Below are 16,787 nucleotides of genomic sequence, written 5' to 3'. Positions count from 1 at the left end.
GAAATGCAAACTAGAGAAGTAGGTGCTTCTCCTGCATATCATTACAAATACATCGTTTGGGTGGTGTTGCTGTTAGGAGTCCAATGGTCAGGGTTTTGGTCCCTGTTTTTCATTCTCAACAAAGCTATGCATCCCAGAGTAAACTTCTATACCTCGCTGGTTTCCTTTGTTTTGTTCTGGGTGGGTTTTTTCTTCTCATAGTTTTAAGGTTTTATTAACACATACAACCTGCACATAAGCTGTCTATTCATCTTCCTCACCGCACAAACCAGCATTGGGATTGGTGACTCCAATGGCCAGCTGGGCTGAGCTCTCCACAACGTCTATGGGGTTCTTGGAGGAGACGCCGTGAGCAATCTCTGCATGGTGAGATTTGTTGCACATCGGCCACACCTCAAGCTCCTTGACACTGTGGTCAAGGAACTTCCAGAAGCCACTGGGAAGCATGTGCTTTATTTCCTTGTTGCTCCCGAAACTAACGCTGGGCATCAAGATCTGGTCCTTGAATCTTCTGCGCACCCTATTGTCAGTGCCTCTGGGTTTCTGACAGTTGTGCTTAATTTTGACATACCACTCTGACTGGTCCCGGATGAACTTCTTGGTCCTCTTCTTACCGATCTTGGACTTCACTAGAGGTCTGAAGACCGTCGTGATGCCGAGTAAGAGATGGCTGCCACCTCCACAGGCAGTTCCAGGAAAGAGACTCACTGGTTCCCTTTGTAAAACTGGGCACTCAATTTATGCTTTCTAAGGTTCGAAGGTCCCTTATGTCAGGTATATTCTAAGATTACTTGGAAAATATAAACCCAAATACCTGAGTTATCATAATGAATAAAGTTTAGAATGACTGGAACAAATAAAGCAATGCATTCCGAGACTGTTTTATTGAGTTAGTCATGGTTTTATCAGGTTCTCTCATTTCTCTGGCAAATCACAAACTGTACTTTCCTACATTTGGCCCTTAAAAAGAGTGGGATCGATAAGGTGGCTAATGCCCACTCCCTGAAAAAGGAACAACACCCTCCTCTCCTGTCCAGAGAATTTCTGCAGCCTGTTTGCAAGCTTTCTTATTTGAGATGCAAGTGTCATTTAATTAAGTGGTTCCTGGCGACTTTGATTTTTCCAGCCTCCAATGGGTTAATGCTCTGAGAGCTTCCTTTCTTTTACAAAGGGGCAAGAAAACACATTGAGCTGATACAATCCATTATTAAAATTGCATTTCAGCAGAGGCAAATAACTCCAGCCACCAGACGCTGGGCTTAGCCATCATCTTCCCTTGCTACAACCCAAAGCTATTACATTAAGAGGGTAAGCAAAACAATAGAGCTGACAGTAAGGCACACTCCCCTGGTAGATGGAAACCGTCAATCCTGCGGGTGAAGTATTTAGCTACAAAAGGAGAAAAGACACTCTTTGATTGAAGGATAAAAGGAAGGAATACACAGCCACTTTTCAATCAGAGCAAGATGGCAAATACCTGAAGAAAATACAGCTTCTGCAGGCGGACAGTAAGTTTCAGAAAGCGGGAGCTGCCAGACGACCTCATGAGAAAAAAGTTTGGGGGCCAACCCAGTCGTCTTATCTGGTCCACATTCCACTTGGGTGCTCAGGGTGCCCACCCATTCCCTGCGCAACAGTTTCTACCGAAATGAAGCACTGAGCATCCTCATGGGCCGAGCAGGCTGACCTCTTCAGCTTCAGCCACATTCAGTGATATTAATAAACTCTAAGTCTTTATTTAGAAGTCAGTGAAATTAGCAGTGGTGCTTAGAAGCCAGAAACACAATGTCTGGTTATTCGAAAACAAAAACAAAAAAACTCTGACCATTCTTTCCAGTTAAACTCCAGCTCCAGTTCTCTGGACTCGAACAGTCATGCTAATAGATTGCACCTCGACTAAAAAGGGAGCCGGTGGCAGAAAATCTATTCCTACGGCAAGGTTGCTGGGCAACAAACAAGCTTTTGGCATGTGGCTGATGTCTCCAGGCAGCCTGGACTCCACAAAGTGAGCTCTTCCATCACTTATAACTAACTTGATTTTGATGGATTAAAAACGAATCAAAATGTACTGTAACTCACTCGCTCCCAAACTCAAGAATCGGGGAAAGACCCCCCCCCCAAAAAAATCCCAACACCCAACGAAAGACTAATTTATCAGAAACACCAGGATTGGCTAAAGTTCATTCTACTGGGTGATCAGTTCTAGTAGACAGATGATTTTGTTTTAAGGCAACCATTTCCAAATGCAATGGGAAAAAAATAGCACTGAACAGTATTTGGGGGAAATACTAGTGTTCTAAAGACAGAGCCTTGATATAATGAGGAGTTCTGGATTCAAGGATTCAAGTGCCTCTTTCTGCCTGCAGTTCTCTAGCAATACTTTCTCTGGCAAATACCTGAGCACATTAGTCCATGATCAACAAGGACTCACTAAGGGCTCTGAGGGCCCCCCATCCCCCAGGGCTGCAGGGGTGACCAAAAAATATAAGACATTGGGCCAGGCCTTATTTAGAACACGTTCACTGTGAGGACATAAAGTAAAAATGGGTTCTTCTCACCAAAGAAGTTCTGCAAAAGGTTAGTTTGGCATTTATTGGTTTCAGTTACGAAAACCACCTCCAAGATACACCAACTTAGCTGACTAGGCTCCAGAAATGGTCAGGGCTGACAGCTCAAAGGCCATGCCTGTCCTCTCCCAGGGTCGGGTGCAAAGCAGGCCTTCCTGCCTGGCTCCCAAAATACGCTCACCCTTAATCCCAAACTTTTCTTTCTTTCTTAGGAAAGTACCCTTTACAGCACTCATAACGGATCACCTCCGCTGCTAACAGGCTCTTCAGAAAGCTGCACGCACGCACACTGACCCAGGGCTTCCTCTTCTCCCACATTCCCAGCCTCTGCTGGTTCGCAGGCTGGGGCCGCCATCACAGACTCTGAGGGCAAAAGCAACCAGAAGACGCAGACCAGCGAGTCTGCCCACACGTCACCTAGGAGTGTTGGGTGAAACCAGACGGCGCTCATCAGCTCCTTCTAATGCAGAAGCTGCCTCTGACTTCAAGTGAAGCACTTTCATGTTCCAGCCATGGCGTGTCCCATTTGTGGCCTCGTCAGCTCCCCATCCATTATGGATCCATTATGCCTTTAGTCAGTTTCCATGTTTCTTGCAACACATTAAAATGCACTGCAGGAGCTAAAAGCAGCCTCCTCCGTAACCATTATGATGATAAAACGCAACTTGATGGAAACTGATATATTATTATTGCTCCCTAACAAGACACATGCCCTCCGGAAACAAAGAGTTGTTAGTTTTAATATGAAAAGGAGGCTTAATGGGTATTCCCATGAGCTTATAAAGGTGGCTGAACAGGTGCATGGCACGGCCACTCTCTACAAGTCTAATGCTTGCCCACTCTCTAAGGTGTGGTGGGAAATGCCATCCCAGAAATCTTTTGCCAGGCTCCCCCTCCCCAACCAAGCTCTCCCTCTGTTGCCTGCAGCTTTGCCCCTGTACCAAACCCTTCCTACTTTATATTCAACCTTTGCGTATAATTATCCGCTCTCCCATCGGGTGTATGTTCTCTGAGTGCAAGCTCGGGGACTGATTCAGAATAGAAGTTCATAAAATGTTAGATGATTTGGGGTGGGTTTTTTTTGTTTGTTTTTTTGTTTTTGTTTGTTTGTTTTGTTTTTAAGATTTTTATTTATATGACAGACAGCGATCACAAGTAGGCAGAGAGGCAGGCAGAGTGCGGTGGCGGGGGGTGGGGGAGTAGGTGTCCCTCCCCCCCCCAAGCAGAAAGCCCGAGTCAGGGCTCAATCCCAGCATCCTGGGATCATAACCTGAGCCAAAGGCAGAAGCTTTAACCCACTTTGTTTTTTACTGAGAGAGCAAAATGACATGTAACTATAACCCCAAAAGATTTAAAAAAAATTTTTTTAGTTTATGGATATGCTGGGATATTTGGTCAAAGCACTCGTGCTATGTCATGCAGCAGCGTCCACGGGATTGGTTAAGTTGACCAGCTGGATCTACCCTTCCAACTGGAGCGACTTTTGCTCCCTGTAAGTCTCTAGCAAATTGCAGCTTTGCATAGGAATTACTCAATAAATAGACGCCATGAGAAGATTAAGAGTTAACGATTTTTCCCCCAATGGTTTCCTTTCTTAAAATAATGTTTTGTGTTATAAATACATCATATCCATATACCACAAAATCTTTGTCTTTTTCATGTATATACATATATACACACACACACAATACTGTCAGTTGTTGTTGGAATTTTCTCTTGATCTGATTAGTTTGCAACATTGCTTCTCTCGAGTTTATCAATAATAGCATCCCATTTGTTTCCTATTCAGAATTAATCACTATTTGTAACTAATTATTTGTTGTATCCTAGTCTTTCTCCCCAGTAGACTATGAGCTCTCCAAAGGCAGATGCTATTTTATCTTGAGCTCTGTTAGTGTCTCCCCTGCCTGACACCAAGGCTGACATGGAGAAAGCGCCCAGTAGTTGTTTGTGGAAGGATCTCTTGTCTGAAGCCTTTGGCTGACTGATTAATTAATGCCTAATTGAAGTGCTAGCTTGGTAGAAGGTCTTCAAAAGAAAGACTGCCGGCTTAACAACTAGGCTACAGGACTTGCACTAGGTTTTGCTTCAGAGAAACACCTGCAAAGCAGAACGCTAAAGCTAGCATCCTCCTTTAGGGAACCCGAGGGAGCCTGTAATCCTAGGAGAGCAAGAAGGAGAAGCTGGCAAAGGGAAAATGCTGTGTTATCTTGTTCAAAGGGAACATTCAAAATCAGAAACACCTATATTCAGATGTTCAAGACAGAGACACCTGAATAGAAGTCAAAATACATATTTGTTATTAAATACAAGTTTGAGGGGCACCTGGGGGGCTCGGTCTAAGCATCTGACTCTTGGTTTCAGCTCAGGTCATGATCCCAGAGTCCTGCGATCGAGTCCTGCTTGGGCACGTCACCCCACCCCCATGTGCACACACTGTCTCTTAAAATCTTTTTAAAAAATAAAGAATAAACACACGTTTGAGACTAGAAACACCCCTACTCTGAATAAAAATTCTCTTTCACTCGCCCACCTTCTCTTCCTCCCTCCTCCTCCTCTCACTTCCCCCTTAATGCCTCCCCCATGCATCCCTCAGATTTTCTCATACTGTATTTTTGACAATTTTATTATTCCCCACATGTATATTTCTGTTTCTCAGAATATATGTTCTGATTTTTTATTAGAAGAAAACATCATAGGGGCACCTGGGTGGCTCAGTGGTTAATCGTCTGCCTTCGGCTGGGGTTATGATTCCAGGGTCCTGGGATAGAGCCCTACAAAGGGGTCCCTGCTAGGCAGGGAGCCTGCTTCTCCCTCTCCCACTCCCCCTGCTTGTGTTCCCTCTCTCGCCGTGTCTCTCTCTGTGAAGTAAATAAATAAAAGAATCTTAAAAAAAAAAAAAAAGAAGAGAAAAAAAGAAATCATAAAGGTGGCTCAGTCAGTTAAGCATTTGGCTCAGGTTGTGATCCCAGGGTCCTGGGGTTAAGCCCCATGTTGGGCTCCCTCTCAGTAGGGAGCCTGCTTCTCCCTTTTCCTTCTGCCTCTCTGCCCTGCTTGTGCTCTCTCACTCTCTCTCTGACAAATAAATAAATAAAGTCTTTAAAACAAACAAACAAACAAACGAGTATCACAAATACATACCTGTACCGGGTGGGCTAAACATACGGTTATAAAGATGTGCTCACACCATCATAGTATTAGCTGCTTATTTATTCTTGCTAACATAGCAGGCTAAAAGAGATACAGAAAAATCAAAGCAGTAGATAATTTTTAAAATTATTCATATTTGACTCTAGGACACTAACAATTTAAACACTAGATTTCCCTTCTAGTATTAATTCTATTTAGCTCAGGCTATTAAGACTAATTTATGTTTTAAGGGCATAAACTAACTGATCATATGGGATAATATATGTAAAAATACTCTATAATTCAAAGCCTAATAATGTAAACATGTTATTACCGTAATAATTATGATTTTTCTTTTAGGTTATATCTACATAAGTACGTATGTATATTTATCTATATATTAAGTAATCTACGTAACCTGACACAATTTTCAAATACCTAACTCAGTTTCCAAATATCTGTTCACAGACCAGTAGTGGTTAGTGAGAAAGTTTTCACTGGCCAGAGGCAAAATGAAGAAAATCGTAACAATGTATTAGGATTTTTTTTTTAAGTCATGCTAAATGCATAGTATTTAAAGAAAGATTCTGTCCCCAAATCAAATTCTCACTGATTCTTTTTTTTGGGGGGGGGGGTTGGTTCAAAGGTCGGTTGTTTGATGAAATTATAGTGATAAAGAATGGTAATTTTTAAAGTCTTTCTTTAAAAAAAAAAAATAGAAATTTTCTTTTGAAATGTTACTAGTTCATGGAATCTAAGAGTCTGAAAAAAGCTGACGACATTTCCATATTCTGTGTGAGGAGCGAACGCTACCTTCAGTTCCTCGCATCACCCCAGTCACGGCAGCATCTGGAACATCCCTGGAGATCTGGCCCCCAAGCGGAGCCTGCCCCGGCTACCAGCACTTCCAGCACCTACCCAGGCTCATGTGCGCTCACCTCATCTTTTTCCCCAACAGCCCCAAAGAGAAGCACCACTTTAGAAGAAACCCCCAATCTTCAACGAGTCCCAGGTGAGGGCAGGGCGAGGAAGCCATCGAATCCAATTTATCATAGGCAAAGAGACTTCAAAGTCTCCATCTGATGGCTCAAATATCCATAACAGAATTGGTATTTCTTCCCGGATTCAAGGCATGGCCAAGTCACACACACTCCGTTCCAGAGTCCAGTTTTCATCTTGGAGGCTGCAAGCCAGGCGGGCTCTCTGCCCTTTGATCTGGTTGGAACGGGAGTGTTACAAATATGCTTGTATTAAGCTATCTCCAGTCTGCCTGAGGGCATCAGTCTGGAATGCGAAAATGGGAGCTTCAAACTGTGAGGTTCCCAAGTCTTCCTTTACGTCACATTTTTTTCTGGCAGGCTGGCTGAGGCTCCTTCTATGGAAGGCGACAACAGCGTGATGCCCCTCCACCAAGAAACGCACAAGGGCTTCACCAGGCAGGACTAGAGAATTCTGTCTCTACCCTCAGAGCCAAGAAATCATATGAAGGACGAGGGAACTACAAGCAGCCACCAGAAACCTAAATCACACCTGCATGAAGCAACCCACAGGCACTGAGAAGCACCGAGGAGCTCCAAGGGCTGTGCTACAGGGACGCAGAAGAATGGCCACCACCTTTGGCCATCAAGGCATCCAATTTCCGCCATCCAGCCCCCGGGGGGGTGGATGAAATGAATGATGAAATGAAATGAATGGATTATTTCCAGGACTCCATCCCTTCTATTCCGAGGCCTTATCCTCCTAAACTTGACCGTGCAGGCCTCCGTTTGCAAAGTCAAACTGTAGGGGAAAAAAACGTATTATGGCTGCAAGATATTCTGCGCGAGAGAATGCGCAGTGAACAGCAAACGTTTCCAGCAGCAGAGCCAGTATTTCCTTATTTCCTGGACAATTTACTGAAAATCTTCCACCCCTGCTTTCACAGGTTGTGGGCATCTGCTGTGCCAAACGTCTGCTGCTGAGAGAGAGAAATCAGCATATTCTGCCTGGCCCAGGGATAAAATGAGAAAAAAGAGAGGGAAATGTCCTTGACAAACAGTAGACACTGAGCTAAACCCATCTATCCTGTCAGCAACTGGCTTTAAATGGCGGATGACTAGAGACAGTGAGAAAATGGCTTGCTTAATTTTTCACCAGCTTATATATTACACCGGTCCTAATCCCTCAAACATCAAGAGCCCCCAAGTCCTTGGGTGACTGCTTCATACCAACACGGAAACATGGAAATGGTACAACGCCTACCACTGCTCCTTTGACTCCTCCAGATGGAAAAGGTGCTGCTTTTAATATCATGCTTACTGGACATCCATCATCCCAAGCACACTGCGATCGTTGCAGAGCACAGAGAAAGAAAATATATTCTGTGGGGTAGAGGAATGCAAGTGAGAATCTCAACAGACACGCAGTGAAGAAAACGGTCTTCTACTTCTTGTCAGAATCACGGTGGGACCTGGAGCACACAGATGTTTCTGGCTGGCCTTAACAGAAAGGAACTCTTTCAGAGAGTGGCGACCTTAAACATCTTATCAGCCTTTGAAGTTATGCACAATGACATCCTCTGGTTCCTTGCCCAGGGCAGAGGTTTAAGCTTTAAGACTCCATTTACTTACCAAGAATTAAAGCAATATTTTTACCAAAGCACAAGGCAAAACAGCCCATATTTTTAAAACAGCAAATGACAGGATGGTGAGGTAGGGGAAAACATCCTTTCCATGAGGCACCCTGCTGTGCTAAGGGCTCCAAGGGCTGTAAGTCTAACTTTCAGGGGTTCATCCCCTCTATTTTTAGTTTTCTGTGCTATTCAGATCAGTTTTGTGGGATTCCAGTTAAAGTCATAGAAGCAGAAATAGGATCTGATGCTTCTTCCCTCCCTTGAACCCATCCCGGGTCCGACCTGCCCTTCCTACCGACACCACTGTGTCTCTGCAACCCTTCTCACCCCTGACAAAAATGGGTGCCCCCAGCTCTCTCCAATGTCACCAATGTCCCATTCAAGTGGGAATCCAAAGTGTACTATCAGCTTCCACAGAGGCATGAGGGGGACCCTTGTATCCACTACTTCCCCCACACAGCTCTCCAGTGCACCTAGACTCAAGTTTATTTGTTATGGTGGGTCACGTCTATCTGTTCAACCACTTTAATCCCTAAAGCCTGTGTTCCCAGCCAGCACGGCATTGAGCATATAGTAAACTCTTGTGACGTGCTCATAAAACAAGAATCTGCCTACTGCCACCCCCAGCATTCTTTCTTTCCTTTCTGCAAGACAGCTGCCTGTCTTGAGGTATATGCTATTTTTAGGGCCTCACCTGTGACTCAGTCTCAGACATCAAAACCTTCTCTTGCTGGAGCTGTTTGGTTTATTTGTTTTTGTTTTAATCTCATACTATGGCAAAAGTTCTTACACAAGACCCCAAAAAGCCGGGAGCCCAGAGATTCAGAGAGTCTCGTAATCCCCACTTAAGAAAAGGTAATACTCCTAAATGCCATCATTTTCATGATTTGATGATCTCTGTATAACTAATTACTGAATTAGAGCCAAACACTTGAAGGAAAACAGAAGGAAATCTGTTGCCCTGAGATTTATCGTTCTTCTTCAAAGAACTGAGAGTTGCTTCTATAGAACACGATGTTAGGATAGGCCTTGGGCCAATCATTGTAAAGAGCATCTGAAAAAGCACTCAGAACTGTGTGTCTAGTTGTTCCGTGACGGATATCACTATTTGTTTGCTTAAGTAGGCTGTAAGGACTGCTGGAAACGTTCTGGAAAAATATTAGCCAAACACCAGTCCCTACCACCAAATACAAGCACACAGTTCACACATAGGTCACAACCACGCAGATCGTGTCTGACTCACAGGTATGTATAAGGGATAGACAAGCTGAATGCCATTCACACAAACAAGTGACTTTAGTTCACAATAGGAAAGTAAACACAGTCCTGGTGGAAGTTAGCCTTTAATGCCAAGTTGTCTATGTACACAATAAAACAAGCTCTTTATGGGAGCCTGGAGGGCGTCTCAACGTGGGCTGTGGTGAATTCTCCTAACTGAAGGCGACAGACAGTAAGTCAACATGAAGGGGCTCTCTCAAACACCCCACTTGGCACGCATTCACAGACGGCCTCTTCATCTGAAAATTTCCAAAAGACCGCGCCTGGTCTGGGGGGTTCCATGTGGCCCTCACAGCAAAGAGGCCACACAGTTCCCCATTTTACACAGAGGGGACAATTTGCTAAGGAAGAACTGTGAAGTAGTCCTTGTGGGTTAATCGAGTTAAAAGACCAGACCAATGAAAGGAGCCCTTTGCCTAAACAATTTGCAAGTGAGAAAAGAATAAAGAAAGAAATCAAAACTCTGGAAGTGTAATCCCCAAATACACAACTTGTAATTTCTAATAAAGCAGGAAGGCCGAACTTGAGTCATTTAACAAAATGTTCAATACCCAATTAGGATCCACTGCCCTGAACAGCTCTCTCTGATTGCCCAGGGGATTAATTCTCTGGGCAGCAGGCCCCAAGGCTCCTTTCTAGCAAGCTCCACCACTCACTGGGAAGTCAAGGAAAATGGCTGTCTAGGTTAGGTTTGCTGCTCACAACTTTTCAAGGGTCACTCAAATCTCAGAAATAAAGATTGGCAGATCAAGGGAAAAGCACAGACATGACGGTTTGGTTCATTAGAATCATGCAAATAAAGTCACTTTTTGCAGTTGTAAGGAATCAACTCAAGTCAGTTTTCCAGCGCCCAAAAAGTAAAAGGAAAATACTCTTCACTTTAACCAACAAAAAGGCATATGAAAGTCAAGCATAATAAAGACAAACAAAATACAAACCAAAAAAATCCCAGTAATTCCCCTTAAGTGACTTTCTTCCTTTCCTTTAATTTAAAATTTTAATGTAGCAAGAGGAAAGTTTAAAAAAAAAAAAAAAGTTGGGGCTTTGTCCATATTTTTGTTGTTGTTGTTCAATTTCTTTGTTTACTTTTATCTTATTTTGACTTAAAAAAAAAAAACAAAAAAACAACAAACTTGGGTCAGGGGCGCCTGGGTGGCTCAGTGGGTTGGGCCTCTCTGCCTTTGGCTCAGGTCATGATCTCAGGGTCCTGGGATCCAGCCCTACATCGGGCTCTCTGCTCAACAGGGAGTCCGGTTTCCCCTCTCTCTCTGCCTGCCTCTCTGCCTACTTGTGATCTCTCTCTGTCAAATAAATAAATAAAATCTTTTTTTAAAAAAATCCTTAAAACAAAAAAAACTTGGGTCATTTCTGCATACAGTATAAAATTCAAAATGTTCAAAAAACATCAAAACGTAATCTTATCACCCCTGTCACCAGCCACCCAATTCCACCCCTCAGCAGCAAAATGAAAACAAAAACAGAACAAATGAAAAACAGCAAATACTACCAAAGCGGGGGAGGGGGGAGATAATCAAATGTTTTTTGTAAACTCCCCACTTGGCATTTTTCACTCAACCTACTTCCTTTCCCTATTGACATTCCCTATCGGTGGTACATTCAGAGCTGCCTTAATCTGTACAAGTGAAAGTACATCTGTAGGATAAATTTCAAGAAATGGATTTGCTTGACCGCTAATATATGCATTTTCTGCTTCAATTAATATGACCAGTGTGCTTTTCCTAGAGGCTGTATCAATTTATACTCCTACTGGCAATGTAGCTCTGCTTCTCCTCACCCCGGCGAACAGAGGACCATCGACCACAGCTGGCACTTGAAAAAGGAGGGGGCTAGGGGTGCAGACATGACACGCCTCACCCCACACCGCTGAAAATCCGCACAGAACTTTGGACTCCCTAAACCTTAACTACTACTCGCCTACTGTTGACCAGAAGCCTTAGTGGTAAGTCAGTTAACACAAACTTTGTATGTTCTACGTACCTTAGACTATACTCTTACAACAAAGGAAGCTAGAGAAAAGAAAATTGTATGAACCAAATCATAAGAGAAAATACATTTTCAGTACTATATTCATCGAGAAAAACCCACACGTACATCGACCCACACTGTTCAAACCCACGTTTGTCAGGGGCCAACTATATTTTGAACGTCACCAATCCAACAGTTAAAAATGATCTTTAAAAGTTTTAGTTTAGGGGCGCCGGGTGGCTCAGTGGGTTAAAGCCTCTGCCTTTCACTCAGGTGGTGATCCCAGGGTCTTGGGATTGAGCCCCACATGGGCTTTCTGCTCAGCAGGGAGCCTGCTTCCCTTCCTCTCTCTGCCTGCCTCTCTGCTTACCTGTGATCTCTGTCTGTCAAATAAATAAAATAAAATTTAAAAAAAACAAGTTTTAGTTTATATTTCTCTTACTAGCCCTGAGGATATAAGCATCTTTCAATATGTTTAAGAGCCATTCATTTCCTTTTCTGTCAACTGCACCTTTCCTCTCTTGGGTGATATTCTACCACTTTCTTTATCTTTATTAAAGGCAATCTCCCTAGTAAATAATAGCCAGACTGGTCTCTTAGTATTTTATAGTGCCTTAAGCCTCTTCATAGAATTTTGCCTAATTTAATAATTCTAGTCTAACAATTTCCATGTGCACATGTTTACTGCATCAAAATGCCTTCTTAGATTGTAGAAAAGACTAGAAATATCCTCTTTTTTTAGTGATGAATTTTTTTTTTTAAGATTTTATTTATTTATTTGACAGAGAGAGATCACAAGTAGACAGAGAGGCAGGCAGAGAGAGAGAGGGAAGCAGGCTCCCTGCTGAGCAGAGAGCCCGATGCGGGACTCGATCCCAGGACCCTGAGATCATGACCTGAGCCGAAGGCAGCAGCTTAACCCACTGAGCCACCCAGGCGCCCTAGTGATGAATTTTTCATTTTCTCTTGACCTGGCTGGTTTTCACTGTATAACAAGCAAATAAGGAATGCTGCAACTGTATTATTCTCCTCTGCTGTTTGGGGCAAAGCCTAGAGAAGCTTTGGCTCTCTGCGGACATCACCCGTGTATGAGCCTGGCATGGATATTCGGGTGGGCAGGACGTTTGGGTGGAGGGGGTTAGAGGAGGATGGACATGGCTCCCTTCCCCAGGAAGCCTGGCGCCCCTGCACAGGCCTCCCTACTGAAACATGCAGAGGGAGAATGAATGCACCAACTCCCAGGACGGGGTAGGGGAGGAGCCCCCCTGGGAGTTGGGGAGGAAGAGAAGAAGAGAGTTGCAACCATAAGGGTAGGTCAATTTTCAGCTATTGACAAGTAATGCTTCTGGGTTCAACCTAGGATTTTGATTTGCAAGTGGTTTCTGGTCCATCCTGGGGATGTGGTCTCTAGTTTACCAGAAAGGGGTGTGGGGTGGAAAGTATCCATTGATTTGGAAAAAGAGACAGAAAGGAGCTAGAAAACCGGAAGACCTGCATTCTGGGCTATGTTGGGGAGCAACCAGGCAGGGGATCCAGAGCTGTGAGCGATGGGGCAAAAGGAGAAAAATGCCAACCCAATTAGAGCTGCCTCTGAGGGCCTGGCAAGCAGCCACCAGAACCTGGAGGGCAGGAAAAGGGCTCGGTGGACAAGGGTTCAGTCATTGAAGCTGTAGTCTGGCAATCGTCGGCCAAGGGGAACCGGGTGGGGCTTAGATCCAGAACCTTGCCACTGTCACCGAAGGTCTTGACTGTCCAAAGGGCCAGAGCAGAGGATGAGTGGTGTTCATAATTCTGAGCTTACGCCAGGCGCAAAAGGCATCGATTTCATCTTGTAATTTCGTTACCTCAACCTGTTCGTTTCCTTCAAGAGTAGTCCTTTCCAAAAGAAGATGAAAAAACTCGTCTCTCCATTCCTATTCCTCCTGGAGGGCTAGTATTCATCCCGTTGAAAGCTCCTGAGAGAGTAACGTATGTGAAGGTGGTCTGGAAATTCCACGGCAGTCTCATGGAGCTCCTGCCCCAGACATAAGGGAGTGATGGTGTGACTCAGCAAGACACCCGAAAGGTGGCCCATTCCAAAGGACTCTACCCTAGCTTTGGGGGGCACAGCTACTGGCTTCTACCAGCTCCTCTGCTGGGCAACAGCCCCACTTTGCCTGCTTCGCTGAGACAGGGCTCCCCACACTGGGGTGGGGCAGGTGCAGAAGGCAGAGATCCCCCCAACAAGCCCCAGAAGAATGTCTCTGACATCACGCAAAATATGGCCCCACGTTGTGCAGGAGTCGGGCACTAAAGCCAAAACAAGGCAAAACACAAGTGTAGACAAAATTGCTTTAAAAATTGTGGGACGCCTGGGTGGCTCAGTTGGTTAAGCAGCTGCCTTCGGCTCAGGTCATGATCCCAGCATCCTGGGATCGAGTCCCACATCGGGCTCCTAGCTCATCAGGGAGCCTGCTTCTCCCTCTGCCTCTGCCTGCCATTCTGTCTGCCTGTGCTTGCTCTCTCTCCCTCTCTCTCTCTGACAAATAAATAAATAAAATCTTTAAAAAAAAAATAATAAAAATAAAAATTAAGAACTGCTTTAAAATAGAGTAACCTCGTGGATGCAAAAATTCACAGCACATAGTTACTGATGGGACAGTGAAGAGGGACATGAAGACTTGCTTCTGCTTTTCCAGGTAATATCTAACGACAACCCATCTAGGCCAGGAGCATATGGTTAAAAGCTGCATGAAGTCTCTCCACTGTATACCAAGGGCAGGACAAGCAAACAACGAGTGATTTTGCAGGAAAAATGTAGTGTGACATCCGCAAACAGGATGCCCTGACCCAGCAAGGGACGCAGGACAAGAGCAGTGCTCATTCAAAGCTGACAGGCGGATCGGCTGCAGGGACGGGCAGAGCCCATCTGCTGGGTGGCTGGGGACAGTCGGGCTCTGCTCTGCAGACAGGTCAAGGGTCAGCACAAGCCCCAGTTCCTGGATTCTCAGCCAGGCAAATAAGGCAGGAGGCTTGGGCTCAGATGCAGGGTAGGGATCTGGGGACCAATGTGGAGAATCAATTTAACACACACACACACACACACACACACACACACACACACACACACACACACACAAAAACAGGAGTCAAGGTCCAAGTCAGACAAGGCAATAAGGATTCGGGGCTCGAGCTCCTCAAACACTGCTTCTGGTCAAGATTCATCCCAGGTCCTGCGGCAAGCCCCATCCCTCGGGGAAGGATGAGCTGGCCCGAGGGGGTGCAGTGAGGAGGGATGGTTACCTCTGGAGCCCAGGGCTACAGCAGAGCCAGACAGGTCAGGGGTGAGGGAAGAAGCAGGAGAGGTGGCACCCTTATGATGGGAAGTTGGGGTGACAAGGGGGCAAGACGGGCCGCTGCCTGATTTCATGACCTGCCTGAGATGCTTAATGCATCTGGTACCTCCTATCCCCACTGGAGCAGACTGAAGCCTCTCGCAACAAGAGCTTCTCCCTATTTACTGCTTCATATTCTCTCTTGCCTTCTCTGGAAGGCACAGTGCTACCAAAAGGAGTAAGAAAAATGCAACTACAAGCTCACAGGACTGTGTTTTGTGATGCAATGTATCAGAAGGTCTGTGAACATGGCATCTGGGCACAAAGGCCCTCTGAACGCCGAGGGGAGGGTGCCAGGACTGGGAAAAGTTACTCTCTTTAGCTCTGGGATGGGGCGGCAATAGCTCGGGACACAGAGGAAGTTGTATGGGCTCAAACATGTACTTTGGGGAAGGAGGGAGTCTTCCAAAAACAGGGAGGGTCTGCCAGGCTGGTCCTCCTCGCACTAACCAATAATAAGTGTAGGCCTGGAGCTGGGAGGTGGTGGCCTCACACAGCCCCTGGACCACTGGGGAAGGGAAATGGGGACCCCCTCCCATAGCCAGTCTTGACTAGAGGCAAGAAGGCGAGCCCCAAGTTACCTATACAACTCAATCCTGGTACAGACTTTCAGGACAGCAGAAATCCAGCCCTGGGTTACTTGCTTTGTGAATGGTGGCATAGGCTGTCCCTAGGTTTAAAAGTGACACCAGAGCCAGTTTACAAGTCTGAGTCTCATTGCTTTAGAATGACCCATAGCTATGGACCCAAAATTACATTACCCAGCAAGTATTACCTGCTTTCAAGTGATTTACTTTTTGCTATCTCTGAGGATATTCAAAAGAAAAATAAAACTAGCTATGTCACTCACTAAATGTGTGCTGGGAGCCAGTGACTGAGACAAATGCTTCACACACACCGGCTTGGCTCTGAGAGGACACCACCAACCTTCTCAAGATCACACAGCCATCAGTAGACAGGCCACCCTCTGAAAACAGGTCTCGCCCTCCCAGCTCTGTGGCCTCCACACAGAGCCGCAGTTCAGAAATTTCCAAAAGAGGTGCTCCAGGTCACGTAAAACCTGTAACAGCCACCATGCCCAATGCCCAGACCAAACAAAGATGATGCTGGAGGTGAATGACAGAGAAGGGATCTAGTTTTCTGACCGAAAACCAGCACTTGGTGGACCAGCCAGCAGGACAGGAGGTAGGTAGGGCCCCAGCGGAGATGTCTGGAAATGCAGAGTGGCTCAAGCAGAAGGTGGGGATCTGTGGAGGCTTGGGAGAAGAAGGAAGGTGAGATGTCGTGGCTGGTAGGCGTCACTGAGAACAGGCTTCCACAATAAGGGGGTGACGTTTCCTAGAGGCCTCAAGTAACCTTGACAGCTTTGGAGCTCCTTCAGGGGTCATGGCGACTTTCACAGCTCTCGGGGATGCATGAGGCCCTGAGGCAGTCCTGTGAGACCAACATGAGGTACTGACAAGGAATTCCAACGGACTTCCCTCTGGAGGAGATGAGATCAATTCCTGTTTGGGGGAGCATCCAGGAAGTAGGGGTGGTGGATGCAAACCCCTGAGGGTAAGCTGTGTTCAGACGGTCAGCAGGGGAAGAAGAACACCACGTCAGAGGGCAAGAGGGGCCAGAGCAGAGTATGGCGGTGTGCAGGTATGAGATACATTCCGAGATCAGGAAGTGGAGCCATCCGGTGGCCGGGAGGCTCAGAGGGGCAAGTACAAGGGGCAGCAAGGGCAGAAAATGGGATACCGTTACAGATGGAGGAAATTAAATTGGTCAGGCTTTCCAGAACATGAATTGAGAAGCAAACAGCAGAGGAGGGGATCGTCCCAAAATACTTGCAGGAGA

General features: G+C 45.6%; 1 pseudogene; it reads right to left on the bottom strand.

Moving 5' to 3' along the window:
* Window positions 1-243: 243 nt before the first annotated feature.
* LOC111148729 lies at window positions 244-2,922 on the bottom strand (annotated as a pseudogene).
* Window positions 2,923-16,787: the final 13,865 nt, after the last annotated feature.

The sequence above is a fragment of the Enhydra lutris genome, unplaced genomic scaffold (genome assembly GCF_002288905.1).
Source record: "Enhydra lutris kenyoni isolate GAN:26980312 unplaced genomic scaffold, ASM228890v2 scaffoldscaffold20, whole genome shotgun sequence".
NCBI classification, from domain to species: Eukaryota; Metazoa; Chordata; class Mammalia; order Carnivora; family Mustelidae; genus Enhydra; species Enhydra lutris.
The sequence above is the reverse complement of the archived record's forward strand: the minus strand, read 5'-3'. Positions and strand labels throughout refer to the sequence as shown.